At 37.3% G+C, this 18,160-nt stretch overlaps 1 pseudogene; it reads left to right on the plus strand.

The window, feature by feature from the left end:
- The first annotated feature begins 16,303 nt into the window (after positions 1 to 16,303).
- LOC108408462 (large ribosomal subunit protein eL21-like) lies at positions 16,304 to 16,816 on the plus strand (annotated as a pseudogene).
- The last annotated feature ends 1,344 nt before the right edge of the window (positions 16,817 to 18,160 follow it).

The raw sequence follows: 18,160 nt of genomic DNA on the forward strand, positions 1-18,160 counted from the left end.
CTCTTTCTCCTTCCAGTTTCTGAGATTTTAGTGGCAGAACAACTTTTTGATTCATCCGCCTATCCTCAACCAGAACTTGCCATACAGTAAGGTGCTTAATAAATGCTTGTTTGGTTGATTCAAGTAAAATCCTGCAGCTGATTATAAAAACAGCACAATTCCCTCTCAAGATTAAAAGAACAATGAAAATAAATAATAAATAATGGTAAGAAGGTAAATACAACTAGGTTTTACCTTCTCTGCTTTATTCAGTACAGTGACTTATACTAGGTTCTCTGCACTTTGATGGGAATATTTCAGTTTGTTCTAACGATCATACTTCATTCCACTTATCTGTATAGGGTTATTTCCTCTGTAATTGGAACTGTAATAATTTAAGTTCCTGTCATTTACAGGCTGCTTAGAATTTTGATTCACAATAGGCATAGCCCCATACAATGGAACAGGATGACAGAACGGAATTGATGCTTTCAATTCTGATTTGATTTGATTGCCCAGGGTACAGAAAGAAAAGTAATTATAGGACAGAGAAAAGGATATCATGACAATGACACTTAATAACTTGCCCAAAGATTTAGTTTCTTTGGATGATATCTACATTTCTTCATGGACCAGGGTGAATGAAAGTCCTCCTGAGTAAAATTATCCTAGGCAAATGTAATATTTCCCCTCTTTGTCCAATGAAGAAAGTACATTTGGCACTCACTGTATGCTTCTTTGTATAGTAGCTATGTCCTAGCTTTATTCGTGGGTTTTTCTGCTACTTACAATGCACAGCCCTTGTGTAAAAAGCACCTATGTACTTCTCATTTCCATGTATTACTAATACCTAACATAGTATTTGCTTCTAAAACAAATCTCATTAAAATGACAAAATACACATTATATTGGTCAATTCATGTGTGTTTCATATTATCTGTGAAAATATAATAAAATCAATTGTCAAAACTTTATAGGGACAATGTTCCTAATGTCCTAATAATGATTTAAACATTTAACATAGTCATCAAAATCACTAAATTCACCCTCAGTTTTCAGTTCTGGGACTGTTTACATCTTCCCAGAAATTCACTCAAAGTCTTCAAAGATGGAGGTTTGAAAATTCTGCCCCTCATTATGCCATGCTTATATTAATAGATTTCTTTAGTTTGGGAAGTATTCCCAATCTATTTGGTATATTGGACAGTGGGTGTGTTAAAGGCAAATTTACCTAATATACCAACGGGGAAAACAGGGCAACCAATATAAGGAAAATCTTAACAAAGGAATTGCCTTTCTATAAAACTGAATATTAACTTTCTGGAACATAGTTCTTGTAATGTATAATAAGAGTATGTTTGAATTTGTACTAATATTCCCTATTTAATTATCTCATATACCTTGAACTCTAGCTTCTGAGATTTTTGTTTTTAATGGTTCTATGCTCAGCAGAACAATTCTTAATAATTTTGGCTGTAATCTTCAGTAAAAATTATCAACATTGATCAGTCGCCATAGTACAGCAATTGGGATTATGTTCATGCTTTTCCATGAATATAAGAAAGTAGACACAAATAATATATCTTTTTGAAGAAAATACTGATTTTGATATTTTTTGTATGTATCATCCTAGTTGTACCCAATATGAAAATAAACAATTATAAAGAGGAAATGGGACTGAAATTTTCATATCAGTTAAATTTGTATTTTTTCAGTGATCAAATAAACAATATGATGTTACCAAAAGTATATTTTAGAGGTATATTCATGCACAGAGTTTAAGCCTTAGAATATAAGAAAAATAAACACAAACAGCCTTTTAACAGTGTCAAATTATCACACTACATGTAAATATTATGCCAATTCATCTTTCATCTAATCATACAATGTCTAGGCTTTAATGGGTGTGGTTGGACCCTGTATATATAATGTCATTATTGGTATGGTTAGATTAAGTTCTGCCTTCTTGCAAGCTGTTTTCTATTTATACCATTTGTTCTTTACTTCATATTTTGCTCTTAATTGTGCCTTTTCTGGTCTGAGTAGAGCATTGTTTATAATTCAGTTTAATTTTCTCTATTAGCTTAATACTTCTTTTAAAAAATGTAGTGGTTGTCCTAGCATATACAATATACATTTTTAAAAGAATCTGAATATAAATTAAAATCATGTTATACAGATTCACATGTTGTGTAAAAGCCTTATAACAGTACATTCCAAATCTTCTCTCCCACCCATTTTTGTCATATATTTCAGTTTTACATATAATAACAAAACCTTTGATACAAATTTTGCTTTAAAAAGGTTTTTTTTAGAGCAATAGGAAATAATAAAAATGTATCTTGCTTTTATTATCCCATTTTGATGCTTTATTTTGTGAGTCAAACTTCCTGGCAGTGTCATATTTCTGCTGCTTGAAGAATTACCTTCAATATGCTGTGCAGAGCAGGTCTCCTAACAATGAACTCCCTCAGTTTCTGTTAGTGAGTCTTTTTTTTTCCTTCACTTCTGAAGTATATCTTCAAAGTCTTTAATAAAACACTATATTAAGAATTTTGTTTTTCTTTTAGCACTGTAGAGACTTCATTCTTTTGACTTCTTGCTTGGGTGGTTGCTGATAAGAAATCTGCTCTAATACCCTTATTTCTCTGTAGGTAAAGTGGTTGTTTTTCCTCTGGCTACATTCAATATTTTCTCTTGTCTTTGGTTTTCAGTGGTTTAAATGATAAGGTGTGTTTGCACTGTTGTTTGTTATTTATCAAGTCTGGTGTTCTCTGTGATCCTTGAGTCTCTGGTATGGTGTCTATCAACAATTTGTAAAAGTGTCATCCATTATTTTGTCCAATATTTCTTCTTTGCTAAGCATAGGGAAAATGGAAGTTGCATGGCCAGGATCCTCACCTAATCCTAATCTACTCACCCACTGTGCATGTGCAATGATGTAATACTTAGCCTACTGCACAGGTGCATGCTTGCACCCATGTGGTGATCAGCCATTTTTACCTGTGTTGCTATATAAAGAGCTCTGCCCAGTGTTCAGTGCAGAGCCTGGAGAGGAGGTAAACACAAAGACAGACATGCAGACTGGCCTGAGGCAGGCGTGATTCTAACATTCAACCTGCTATAACGAGAATAAAGCTGGTATGAACCCCTTTACCTGCAGCTTTCTAATGTTATTCAGCCTCACCGAATCCAGAGCAAACTTGCCTGGGGCTGAAATCCCATTCAGGTGAGGCATGGGGCTTTCTCCTTCTATGCCCCGATTACTAATGTGTCAGACTATTCAGTATTGTCTGGAGCTCTTGAATTCTTTGTAGTTTTTATTTCACTCTGTTTTTTTCTTTAAATTTCTATTTGTGTCATCCCTACTAACCTCTCTTTCAGTTTAGTGATTATTTCCTAGGCTGTGTTAAGTCTAATCCTGAGCAGGCTGAAGGCATTCTTCGTCTCCATTAATTTGTTTCCTATTATGATATTTCTATTTGATTCTTTTTTAGTTTCCATTTCTTCATTGAAATTATCTCTCTGACTTTGTATGTTGTCTACCTTTAACCTATTATTGCAGCCATGTTATATTCTTTGTTTGATGGTTCCAATATCCATGTCATATGTGCATCTAAATGATTGCTATATATCTTCAGATTGTTTTTTTTTTACACTTTTTATTATGTCACAGATATTTTTACTGAAAGCTGGATGTTATGTAGGATTGCAGATAATTTTTTTAATGAGAGAATTGGAGCATACATTTCCTTGTCTCAGGACTTTGGTGTCTGTTAAGGGTAAATTTGGTCAGAAGTTGGGTGAGTTTGAAGGGGGTCCCCACTGGCATCTCCCTTCTTGGTTTTGATCTTATCTGTGCTTTACTCTCCAGAGAGGATTCGTCTCTTGCAGTAGCATGGTTCAGTGGACTCCAGTTTTACCACTACTCAGTGCCTGTTACTGTGGTGATGAAGAACATGGTGTGGTGTGAATTTGCCGGTATTCTCGTTAAGCATCACAAACCTGGGTCTGGGGGTATGGCCCTCATAGTGTCCCTGCTCCCAGCGAGGAGGGGCAGACATGGCTTCTAGGATCAGCAGTCCATGTGGAACAAGAGCCACATTCATTACATTCCTCATGGAATGCTGAACCTATCAGCCATGTCTGCCTCTCATCCAGAGCCAGAAAGCCTTGTTTGTTCACTTCTCCCAGCCACAGTTTCTACCCTCCATTGAAGGCATTTGTTGCCATTCTCTCTGACTATTAAGGCATTTATTTCATAGAGATGGTGGATTTGTGTGCATCCCAGCTGTGGCTGAAGCTTCCTCAGGATTCTCTTCAGTGGTACATACCTGCCGGGGCTCTGTCCTTGCAGAAAGGTGTGAGACGCATGTCATGGCCCACAGGCGCTTTACCTTCTCACCCTAACCCACACTGGTCTTAGTAAATTGTTAAAACATTCCAGCTGAATCTTCTACAGCTTATATGATATCATGGGCACCTGTCTGGGTGACCAAATTCTCTGGTTTCGTTTCTTCCTGCGTTCACCTCTCCCTCCAGATATTGAGTTGTATGTTTACTCTGTACCCTCAGTTCTCTGATGGTTTCTAAGAAATTCTGGAATTTATAGTTTGTCTAGATTGTTTTCATGCTGAAAGGTCGAAAATGACATTCTCACTTGCTCTTTTTATCTCAGAGCTAAAAACCAGAAGTTTCTGTGTAGCTTCTTCTTCCCTTATTCCCTCCTCTTTATTCCCTCCCTTCATCCCTCCCTCTCTCCTTCTTTCTCTCTCTCTCTGTGTTTCTCTCTGTCTCTCTCTCCCCCTCTCCCTCTCTCTCTCTCTCTTACCCTTCCTTCCTTCCTTCCTTCCTTCCTTCCTTCCTTCCTTCCTTCCTTCCTTCCTTCCTTCCTTCCTTCCTTCCTTCCTTCCATTCTTTCCTTTTTCTGTGAGGTCATCAGTTAAAATTTATGATCAACATTGAATAAACAGTCATTTGATAGTATGTGGTCAAATACAGAGTTTATAATATGATGTCTTCTTTAGGACAAGTTCCAACAATTGTATTAGCCAGAACACTTGTAATTTCCCAGGACAATTAATGTCTTGTTAATTTATGTATAAATAATTTTATGAATATGAATTTGATTAGCTGATGTGTCTCTCATTTCACATTACCTGGCACACAGCCAAGCGCCACAGTTGCTGCTCCACCCCCTGTCCCCATGGAGGCCATTGTGGTTTGCATCCTCAGCTCTATCCTGACACTTCTTCATCCACATCCATGATTTTGTTGCCCTTTTTTCAATCCATTCTCTTTTACTAACTGACCTGCATGACTTCTCGTGATCCATTTGAAAATCATTCTAGAATATCACTGGGTGTAAATATAAGAAAGAGACATATTTTTAAAAAAGAAATAATAAAGGGAAAAAGAAGGGAGGGAGAGAGGAAGAGAGGATCAGCACGAGAAAGACAGCATCTGAGTATGTCATATGACAAATATATGTATAAATGATTTCATTTTAGAAAGGAATCTCAACATTAATTACAAATTATAGCAGAAACTGAAGAATTCTAAGACACCTGGAAGAAACAAAAAGTCACAAAACTGATAAAAATAGAAGGCACACTTTTATTGAGGACTTATATGGAAAAACTCGGTATTGTTATCTTCAATAATTTAGTATTAAGTCCCATTCTTCTGTTGATAATGCAAGTAAAGCATGCAGATGTCATAGTTAGGAGACTTTGAGACCAAGACTAATTCAGGACTTGAGTTAATACAAAAATAGTACTGGGAATTTGCAGGAGTAGATTGGGAATCAGACGGCCTTTGTTCCCATCCTCTCCCTGTCACCAGCAGCATGACCTTGGTCAAGTTACTAAATCTTTCTGAGCTTTGTTTTCATCCTCCATGAAATGAAAGATTTAGATCTTACTATCTTTAGGCTTTAAAAATCCATATCTGTGACTTTAAATGTAGGATAGGGAGGCTGTGTTTGGCATTTCATGCCAAACCGAGGATTTGGGACTTTATCTTCTAGTAAATGGAAACTCATCAGCAGTGGTGTCTGAGCAAGAGGTCATCTTCATGAAGCACTGGAAGGAGGGGTTAGCTTGGGAGAAGAATGGTGGGCGTGTGGGCGAGGTGTGGAGTGAGGCCTGCATGGGGGCCTAGTAGTGTAGGGGTGTAAGAGTGGGTAATGGAGCGCCACTGTAGGACAGCAGTCTCTGTAATTGCATTACAGCTTATAGAAGAGCCGTGAGCAGCAATAGTGTATGAGAAGGCTTAAGATGGCCAATACTGTGTGTCCTAGGGACTCAAGGATTGGTTACAATGAATTCCTTCCCTTTCAATATGCACTTTCTCTTTTTCCCCCACTTACAGCTTTACCATGTTTTTGCAGTTCATTACCAAAATCTTTCCATCCATACCATTCAAGTAATAGAGTGGACCATTTAATTTTGGTTCTAGAGTGTTCTCAGCCTTTAGTTGTCTGCTTTTCAGTGTCGTGGCAACTTCACAGGGAATAACTGGGACTCTAAACTGCCTCCCACACTGCATCAAGCACCTGTAGTGACACTCACTCATGCTCAACTGTAACACCCGCAGCTATTCCTTAGCCTGGACTTGATGTGTTTGGTGACCTTAACCTCTAGTTAGTTCCCTGGAGACAATCTGGTTTATACTTGCTCTCAGTATCACCCACCTTGAGCTCTCACAGTGTTCATCTTTTGATGATAAATTCTATGGGAATCCTACTTTAAAAAAATTCAGTTCCATCTAGCCATTACTGTGCATTTTTCTCTTCTGCAGACTCACAATTCATGACATCCCATTGTGTGTGTACTGTGATTGAGAACTGCTCATTTGGGTATGTACCGACTGTCTCCAGGTACACTGCACTTGGTGTTTAGGCACATAAAACCTTTTTACATTTCTTCTCCCATCTCACTGTTCCCTCCCCGACACACACAAAGAATCATAAAAGTTGGGTTTTCCCGGATGTGAGACACAGGGTGCGGTTGGCAGCATAATGCCACCCACAGAGATACCCAGGTTTGTCTGCAGACCTTGTGAACACATTATGTTACATGGCAGCAGAAACTAAGGTCCTGGATTAACTGACTGTGAGGTGGGAATGGTGTGAGGATTACCCAGTGGGTCTGCATTAGTGCAGGAGGGAGGGTTAGGTCAGACCCATGCCGTGTAGGAACTGGGCCGGACGCTGACACTGGCAAGGAAGGAGGAATGGGGCCGTTGCTCAAAGAGGGGGGTTGGCTATTAGAAGCTGGAAAGGAGAAGGGCAAACAGCCTCCCTACAGCCTCCAGAAAGGAATACAGACCTGCTGACTGAGTCCTCCGACCTCCAGAGCTGTAAGATAATATACATTTCTGTTGTTTTAAGGCACTAAGCTTGTGGAAATTTGTAACAGCAGCAATGGGAAACTAATAAACAGGGATATTCAGCAGGATTTTTAAATAGTGCTGATGTGATGATATTGTTGCTTATGTTGTTCAGTACATTTAATGTTTAAGAAGATTCAAAACAAATTCCTCCTTGAACCCAGGGCCACACAGAGGCTTGTTTCTTTAATGAGTTAGTTTACTTTCTACCACTAGATGAGGGTCTGTATGTTTGTTTTTCCATTTGCCCCAGAGTCTAGGAAAGCAATAGTTAAGTTTTATGGTTCACTGTTATGATACGCTGTAACCTTCTTACTATAAATTTTCTCTTCCCAATTTTTACATTAAAGATTAATCTTTTACTCTAATTAATGGTTTTGATAATATCAACTTTGAATACATTTAGAAAGAATAAGAATAAATTACAAGATAATTATAAATTAAAACATAGCTTTATTATAACTGACAAGGTGTAGTATCAATATCCTCATGACAAAACAGGAAATGTTAGTTTTGCCCAACACACAAATTTAGAAGTTGGTCACCTATTTACACTGAGATACAAAAATTGAAGAAAATAAAGAAAAAGTGAATGAGGTAATAATAATTTTCTTATTGTATTTTCCTTTGTCTATTCTTATAGATGGGGTCAATATGTTAAATTAGGGGTCAGATAAAGCTAGTTTAAATCATAACTGTTGGTTAAATTAATAAGTTTATTATTTTACCTCTGGAATTTAATTTGAATTGTACTCAGGGTAGAAAGAAAACATAAACATGTCTATCCCCACTTCTATGAATGTCTTCTATTTATGGAATATTACATATAATATGTTGAGGGCTACCCATGTTTATAAGTATTTAGAATTTTCATCCTCAAATCTGCATAGAACTACTTTCATTTTTTGCATAATAGTTACACATTTTATATTGCATGTTATTTAGCTTCAAAAGAATTTCTGTTTCCTTATGATTACATGCGGATGGGTGGCCTAGGCTGTGGTTGAATTGGTTGGCATAGCATGGGACAGACAGCAAGTGCCATAGACATCAGGGAATGCAAAGGGCAGGTTTGCCTGGAGTCCTGGCAGGTGTTTTTCTGAAAGAGTCATATGTGAATTAGATTCTTTTCTTGCATAAGTACAGTATCAAGAAATGTGATTCCGCAGCATAAGCAAATGTCATGTGGGGGACAGGACACATAGCAGAACTTTGGTTTCAGAGATTTTACATTGGCAAATATTAATAGATAAGAACAAATGAATAAAGACCCAAAGTTTCTAATAGATATAATCCTCAAAAGATTCTTAACTCTTTGTAAAGGGAATTAATTTTTAACTGTTTTCTCCTCAGGCTTTGGTCCTTATTAATTTCTTTATTAAGAAATAAGAATAAATAATACTGGAAAGACTCATCATTACTATACTGAATCACTCAGGGAAATATATATAAATGTGTGTGTGATTTTTTTAAACTTGGAACTTCTGAAAGAAGAAATTGAGTCTAAGGGTGGTAATGAGCCCCTGTACTAGATTATTATTGAGTGTGGCTTTAATCTATCTGTTAGGGGAGTTGAAATCTGATAACTACAATCAAATGTAGAGATTAAAAACTTACATCACATACATTAAAAAAATAAGAAATTTGGTTAATCATGTTAATACTGAAAGAAAAATATAACTATAAAGGAGCATCATTACATTGGGCATTAAGTATTTTCAAGTATGGATCTTTGCATGCATACATTCATTCTTCATACATATGTATATACATATATATAATCACCTATTTTTATATAAATAAAAGTAATTTTAGAAACAAAACCAAAGGTTATATAGATTTCCTTGTTTTCATTGTGGATGTGTCAAATCAGAGTACATCACTCATTCATTTAGCTCCAGAACATAACAAAATTGCATGGAATATTACAGGTGCTTAATAAATATTTTGCAAATAGCTCTGGATTTCTGTGGTCCAGGTTTTACATAATGCTTTAAATATTTATAGCAACTAACAAGTCTGACCTCCATTAAGATTTGTTGTTTCCCCAGGATAATTGTGCCACGTAACAATTTTAACCCTTTTAATTCTCTTTAATTCTGTCATATGAGAAGATTTTTCAGTCTCCTACCTGTTTTTGTCCTAATCTTCAAATTTTCAAAGACTTTTAAGAAACTGCATTCTTTGCTGTGAGTGGATATTAGGAAGAAAAAAATTATCCCAAGCTATTTCAAATAGGATGCATATTAGCTAAAATAATGAAGACTTGAAATCTTAGAATTGACTGAAAACCATCAGGTCATAGTAAGTAGCATGGCAGATTGTCAGGGTTTCAAATATGTTTTAGGTCCTCATAGCTGATATAACTTCAGTTAATTGATTATTCTAATATTTCAGCCAGATTCATCTATTTCACTGGTTTTCAGTAAGGGGCTGCTTTGATTCCAGGAGACATTTGGCAACATTCAAGACATTTTTTATTGTCCTGAGGGTGGACGATGCCATTGTCATTGAGGGATAGAAGGCAGGGGTGCTGCTAAGTATATGTCTACAAGGCATATAACATCCCTCGGGCACAAAGAGTTATGCAGCCCGAAAAGCATTAGTGTGAAGGCTGACAAACACTGAGTATTTGCACGGCAATACGGCTTTCAAGCTACAGGTTTTTTTTTTTACCGTATTAGCAAATGAAAAGATTTACAAGAAAGTCTTCAAATAAATTCATTTTATCATTCAATTTCTACAGTCAAACTAAATGCAAAATTGAGTACTGGAATTTATCCAAAATTGTAACTTTCTCAATCTCTGAAATTCCATTAATCTTCTTGAGGTGCCAAACTTACAAGTCAGTGTCATTAGCATCTCAGAATGGCTGGCTTTCTGTGTTTTCTGAGCAGAATCTCTTTGCACTATTGACAAGCATGGGGCACGGTTTTGCCTTTAATGTACACGGAAGTCATTTGGGAATCTGCTGCGCTACCTTGTTCTCCGTGGGCCACAGACACTACTAGCGTACTTCCCAAAGCACTGAAAAAATGAGTTATTTAGGCCCTGGTGAAATTGGGTTCATTTCGTCTTTTCTGATTGTATGAACTTTTCTATGTGTAGATGGAATTCACTGACAGAATCCTATAATGTTTTGTTTATATCAGGCCTTTGCTATAATGTCTTCTGACATCAGAAGGAACTAATGATAATAATAATAACTGTTAACTGAAAGCAAACCAGAGCATTATCCATTTATCAGCCTGCAACGCAATCTTCAGCTTTCTTTTGTTTTTCTTTGTAATATGTCATTATGATTTTCCTGATCACCTCTACCATCTGAAAGCATTTCATGGCTTTTTTCCTGTGTGTAATATAATACAGCTTGAAGGGTCTGGAACATTATATGCATCTACACTTAGGAAGATGAGAAGTACAATGAAGAGCTCCATTCTTTGTCTAGACTGTCTGCTGCAGGTGTTAATTTGCCAAGTTATTTCTCAATTACTGCTCAGACCCTAATCGTTGCACTCTCTTCAGGGTAAGTATTTATGAGGAGATCTAAACAAAATACATCGCTGGTAAATGTTTACCCAGTGTTTCATGTTTGATCTTCTTGGTACAATCTTTCTCCTAAAGCTGGAATCTATTTTCAAGGACTGCATATGAATGCAGCACACGTTCTGAGGCCTAACAGATGCCATCTGTAAAAGCATTTACTTTAAATTAGTGGAATAAGTAATCAAAAGGGCTTTGTACTTAATGCAAAACTTTTGGTGACTATTAAATGCTCATTAGAGGGTGTTTTTGCTGTATGACTGTCAAAATCAGCAGGACATTTATGTTAGATTTCCTGAGTGGGTCAAGATTGAATATGATTTTACAACCTAAATAACATAAATGAATGCAGGTTATTTCAGCATCTCCAGATGTTTGTTACACTCTTTGCCCCTAAACCCAAAACCCATTTCAAAATCTGGAATGGCATTTCAGCGAAGATTTTTAAACTTAAATATTAAGTATCTTTAGATAAGTAGGCTACTTTTTCATACTCCCAAAATTTATAAATGAAAAACCAATACTATTTCTAACTCTCAATATTACTCCAACCCATCTTTTAGGGAAATATATCCCCAGGGAACCAGATAATATTACACCAGTTTATGCACTTATTACAGTAGCTAATTATTTAAAATTTTAATTATCTTGTAATGGCTTATTTGATACATTGTGCATGTGTTGCAACTTGATTGAATCTCTGGAAATATGTCCTTATTATCACTTTACTTTTAATTAAACATTCAGTAGCTGCCTTGTTTAATCTGCAGATGTGCATCTAGGATTCTCACTATTGTTATTTGTGTAACCTGTGCCGAGGAATGTTACAGTACGAGGAGAATAAATGCCTAACCCATGTCATGGCCATCTCACAGAGAAAATTCAGTTATGATATTGACCGAAGTCCGTATATTCTCTGATTATAAAAGACAATTTTGAAGACATTTCCAGTATCACAGAGGTGGGAGGGGGAGCCCAGGAGTTCACAGGGTCACACACTCAACTTGCCTATAGGCAGAATGGCCCTTGAAGTTAGTTAGACCAGTACTGATGGTTAAGTACAGAGAAGCAAGGCTGACAGTTTATAAAAAACAATATGAGATCTGCATGATGTCATTTTCTTTAGGAAATGTATAAATTGGCAAATTAACCTGCTTCTCTACTTTAGAAAATCTTTACCATGGAGCTTAATTATATCACTACCTATGTTGTGCAGAATCAGAACTATTCTGATTCATAAAACTCCAGTTGCCCATCAGCTTCGTCTCTGGTGGCTCGAATACGCCATATAGTCTCAGGGGGAAGAGGGCAAAACCCCCACCAATTTTGTTCCCATTGCAAAAATTTCTTTTCTCTAGGTCAATCTGAAAAGCCTCCCACTGCCACTGGCCATCTTTTGTTGTAAGATAGATTTACAACAACAAGAAATTTAATTCTCACCTGACCTGAGAGTCACTTATAAATAGCTTCTGAAAGGCCAAATGTTTTGTTGGGGGCCAGGGTGCAGTGGGGAAGGAAGAGGAATTGAAGTCGGAAAGGCTTACTGAAGTTTTGTGCCTGTGTTGGCTGGAGGGGTTGATCCTATCCGAGCAAGCAACCCAAAGATGAAAAGTTTATTCATTTCGCTCAGTTCATAACTATCATCTGTTCAAAATGGAATTAGATTCCTCATAAGTCAATTACAATTATTAATAATGATAAAGTATTGGATGCAAAATCTCCAAAGAAAAGTTTTCTTCACCCTTAGCCCCTCACAGTTTAGGGGAGATATTTAAGTAAATAAGGTGATGATGCAGAGACAGATGGAGAGGTGCTCGGGCATTACAGGTGAGAGCAGAATGCTACAGGAGCTGAAGCCCTTATAAGAGATGATAAGAGAAATACTGTGGGAAAAGGCAACAGGTGAACTGATTCTTGAAGGAAGAGAAGTAGGAAAGCAAGTCAAGGGTCTGGAGGTGAGGGGAGAGGTGCTTTCTGCAGGGCCAGAGGAGGTGCGCACAGAAAGCCGTGGCGGTGAGATCATCTGGATGTGTCACGTCCCTGGTGTTCTAGTGAAATAGATCAATTTCTATGCAGGTTTTGCTGTGTGATAAACTAATCAGTCATAAGTTAGCCAGTCTGACAAATTTCAGCTGTAATAATCCCTGAGGTGGTTAACGTGGCAGAAATAAAATTAAATCATCTCAAACTCACTCCATAGAACTTGCTGTGGAATATCTGAGCAAAACATTCTTAGTCGGTTCTTACTTAAGTGAAGAAAACAATTTTATTAAGAAGAAAGAGAGCAAAAATCAGAGGGTGCCTCTGTTTCTGACTCTGTATATGACTTTCACTTTCTTGGGAAATAAGCCAGAGGGAGAAAACAGAAATACATCTAAATTAGCATAATATGTCATATGCTTGCATCGTGATAGAACTGGGCTTTAGGAACCCTTGATCTAAGGAGATGACCATTATGAAAAGGTACCAAAGGTGAGATCCTGGGACCATTTCAAAAGAACACAGTAAAAAAAAATCTTACAGTAAGGTGAATTCTTTCAGTGGGAAATAATAAGGCTTAAGAACTCCCATTCTATATTTTTGACAGCTTGTAGATAACTTGAGTGTTTTAAGATTCACACTTTCTTAGTCCTTTCCCTACATAGAGAAAAGAACATTTTAAAAACTTTAATCACTCCCGTTAAATGTTAGCCATTACTATTATCATGCTGCCTTGGATTTTATTCTTACATAATTGCTTGCTGGGCACCAAAAGACACACTGAAAAGTTTGGGGAGATATTCAAAAAAATAAGTCAGGATTCATGCCCTTAAGGACAAAATTTATGGAGTAGAACACAGACAGATAAACAGCATGTATGGAATATATATTAACTGCCAACTCATGTGCTATGAAAACAAAATAAATAAATAAATAACTTCTATTCACTATATAGCAAATCCTTGTGGAAAGATAGAGGCTGATTTCTTTGTTTCCACAGGTGATACTGTCACTTGGTAAAAGCTGAGGTTCCAGGCTCTATGAATAGGACATCATGTACATCTCACTTCAGTTAGAAGCCAGTAAACCATTTCATTTCCTCTATTCAGTCATTTAAAGGGTATGCGAATATTTCAATTTGGCAGTAAGCTAGAGCTGCATTCGATTTTTCTCATCAGAAGAAAATAAGCTTGGTTCTGTCAATTCACAGCAAAGAAACTGAGCTGCAGAATCTCTCAGAAAATGGAGCGATTGTGATATTGTGCACAGTAGGGCAGCATCCTCCGGAGTCTGAGATGACTTCCTCCTCTGTCAGCCGGAAATCTCATTAAACGCTGAGGGCAGGCACGGGGCATTAGGATTCATGCCCCTGGGCTGGTAGACAAGCTTCAGGGCCATCAGGCATCCTTGGGCCCAGGACGTCAGCCCCCTGGCCTTCTGCTCCACCATATCCACGTTATCCCGCAGGAAGCTCAGAGACCTCGGTCCCTGCCTGGCAGTGAAAAGACAACACAACAAATGTGTTTCCACCCAGTGTCAGTCCCGTGAGAACTTGTTTGTATCAACCTCTGTGTTCACTTTATTTCTTGTCCTGGGGGAGTGGTCCTTCCTGCTCAAGTCTTACACTTTAATCTATGATTTTACACCCTACATTTTTCTGAGAACTTTGTCATTTTGTTCTAATTTATGCCACATCTAAATATTACAAAATATTTTTAAAATTCTCTTTCATTTCTATACCAACTACCTTCCATGGGTGAACATAAAAAAAGAAAAAAATTGTCCCACATCTGGGCAAATGCTGGTGCATGTCAGGTGTGAATCATGGTCCCATGCCAGTTGCCTAGAACCTTTGACAAGAGCCTTTGTGAAGCCAAACCCCCAGGACTGGAAGCAGCAGCTTTATGTCAGGGTGTATGTGACAGAGGAAGAAACTTTTCTTTTCATGCCCATGGAGTACCAGGCACCATGCTGTGTGCCTTATAAACAGTCAAATAAAGGCTTATAACAATGCTATAGGACATTTTTTTAACCAGGAAGGAAACTGAAGCCGCTAAAAATTTTGTGAAATATTTAAGGTCACACAACTAGGAAATGGTTTAGAAAATTTTTGTCCAGTGGACGGACATCTCATGAACCAGAAAACAGTGCTGTGTGTCATTTCTATTTCCTCATATATTATGTTCTTCCCTGTCTCCTCTAGTTTTCTCAGAAGCAATAAAACATTAATATTACATTTTGACACTTGAGCAGTCTTTTAATATAAATGGGATACACACAAAAAGCACTTCTGCTTTATATCAAATTAGATTGGTTATCTTAGGGGACTAGCATGTGCTTCAGTGGCAAGCTAAGCCACCAGCTTGCATCACAGAGGACTGTGTTTACCTAAAGAATGCCTGAAAGACACACGGTGTTCACCCAGACTTGTGTGTGTAGGTGGCAGATGTGCTTTCAAACACAATGACATTAGCTTGTCCCTGTAGAATAATACTAAAAGTATTAACTACCAGTTATAAAATTTGAACTTCTAATCAAAATTAGCATTTTGGAAAAATTGTATCGGTCCTCATGAGCTTGACACTTGCCCTATCCTTGAATTCTTAGTTGATATTATCGACATTAACAGGTCTGATTTTTTTGTACAACAAAATCTGTCAACATTCGGAAGACTCATGTAATTGAGTAAACCAGTATCTTTCATGGGATCACCATCCTGCAAAATCATGCACATGTAAAGAATCCATTCAAAGTACAAGATAGAGCAATGGCTTTAATGAAACACAGCACAAAAACTTTATTCATAAGGGTTCCTATTCTACATTGTAATTAACTTTGAGACACTACCATTTAATGAGTTTGAATATAACATTAACGAAGAATATCTACAAATACCTGAAAAGACTATTAAGTAAATAGTCCTTTCTTTCACAGTGTATCTGTGTGAGGCCATATTTCCTTAATGTATTTCACCCAGAAGAGCATATTAAAGCAGATTGAAAGCAGAAGCCAATAGGAGAAACCAGTTGTCTTCTATTAAGCCAGATATTGAAGAGATTGGTAAAACTCTAGAACAATGCCATTCTCACTGAATTCTTTTGGATTTTTTAAATTGTTATTTAAAACATACATACAACAAATATATTATTATGAATGACTTGATATTTTAAAAATTTACCAGACTTGATTTTTTAGAGAGTAAATATTGATTGATATAGGTGATAAGAACAACATTTCTTTAGAGTCTTCAATAGTCTTTGAGAATATAAAGAGGTTATGACAGCAAAATATAGAGAACCTCTGTATATTAATTTCCTATTGTTACCATAACAAGGTATGTTTAAACCAGATGTTTTAAACTAAGTTTATTCTTATTGTTCTGAAACTTAAAGTCCAAATTCAAGCTCTTCAGCCAGAACCGCCATCTTCCAGTAAATCACCAAAATGACCAACACAAAGGGAAAGAGGAGAGGCACCGGCTGTATGTTTTCTAGACCTTTTAGAACACATGGAGTTGTTCCTTTGGCCACATACATGAGAATCTACAAGAAAGGTGATATAGTAGACATCAAGGGAATGGGCACTGTTCAAAAAGGAATGCCCCACAAATGTTACCATGGCAAAACTGGATGAGTCTACAATGTTACCCAGCATGCTGTTGGCATTGTTGTGAACAAACAAGGGAAAGATCCTTGCAAAGAGAATTAAAGTACGTATCGAGCATATTAGGCACTCTAAGAGTCAAGAAAGCTTTCTGAAGCATGTGAAGGAAAATTATCAGAAAAAGAAGGAAGCCAAAGAGAAAGAAACTTGGGTTCCACTGAAGCGCCAGCCTGCTCCACCCAGAGAAGCGCACTTTGTGAGAACAAATGGAAAGGAGCCTGAGCTGTGGGAACCCATTCCCTATGAATTAATGGCTTGATGGGTGTAAAAAATAAATAAAAGATCTCTGGACTGTAAAAAAAAGAAGTCCAAATTCAAGAAGCTGATAAGGCGATCTTATCTGTGAGGCCTCTAAGGGAGAATCTGTCCCATGTCATTCTCTTAGCCTTTGGCGTGGCCAGGAATCTTTAACATTTCTCGGCTTGAAGTTGCTTAACTCAATTCCGGTATCTCCTCTCTGTATTTCTATGTCTTCACACGGCATTTTTCACGTGTCTGTGTCTGTGTCTATGTTTCTTCTGTTCTTGTGAGGATATCAGTCATAGTGTATAAATGGCCCACCTTCTTTGGAATGACCTTATCTTAATTTGCATCTTAATTACATAGCAAAGACTCCATTTCCAAATAAGGTCATAGTCATAGGTATTAAGAATTAGTATTTCAATATATCTTTTAGGGGGATACAGTTCAACCCACAATAGCCTGTTTCATAGAAAGTCAGCTTAGCATAGGGACACACTGACTTCTAAACCGTCTTTTCTTCTGTCTTTATTTGATTGTGAACACTTTGAGATTATTATGATTCTTTCATTTTCTACTTTGTGCTGTGCTTGGCACATAGCTGATGCTCAATAAATGACTGGTGACTGAATGGACTACTGAATTAAGTTGATGAATGGAACCCTGTGAGAGATTCCAGAAACTCCTTGATTATTGCTTCTCGTTTAAGGATCCTTTATGTTTGTTCATTGTCTGACATAGTTCCCTACTTGCTTTCCTCCTGGAGAGGCAGTATGATATATAGAAGTAATGTGGGATTTAGAGAAACAGAATTATCTGGCTTATAATGTGAACCCTACCATTCTGTTAGATATGCAGTTTTGAGCCTATAACTACACATTCCTGAGCCCGATTCCTTCCCTGTAAAAATACAGCCTATAGAAATTTTGTAAGGATTAAATCAGACTATATGATATAAATTGAATGCAGTGTTTCAAATTTGGTGCCTCAGAAGAATCCACTATGAATTCGGAAAGCCTGCAGAGGATCCCAGAGATCCATACTTTTAAATGGTCCTCCAGTAACGCTGGTGTGTAGACAGGGGTGAGAACTCCCCGTGCAGGTGTGACCCACACAAAAAGTCAGGCTGATCTCATGCAACATCGGGATGGGTGCCACTGCACTGACCTGTTCTGGATAGCACAACCTGCAGTACCAATCTCAAGGAGGGCAGACCCAGTTGAGATATCAAACCTTCTGTAACACTGTGGTAAGGATTTCTTGATAAGAGACATTGTAAGTGCTTTGTTTGTTTGGTTTTAGAAAGGTTGTTGGTTGAGAATGACTACATCTATTCTTTACTCTTTCCAGTGGAGGACTCCTT

This window comes from Manis javanica, chromosome 9, assembly GCF_040802235.1.
Source record: "Manis javanica isolate MJ-LG chromosome 9, MJ_LKY, whole genome shotgun sequence".
In the NCBI taxonomy this organism is placed as follows: Eukaryota; Metazoa; Chordata; class Mammalia; order Pholidota; family Manidae; genus Manis; species Manis javanica.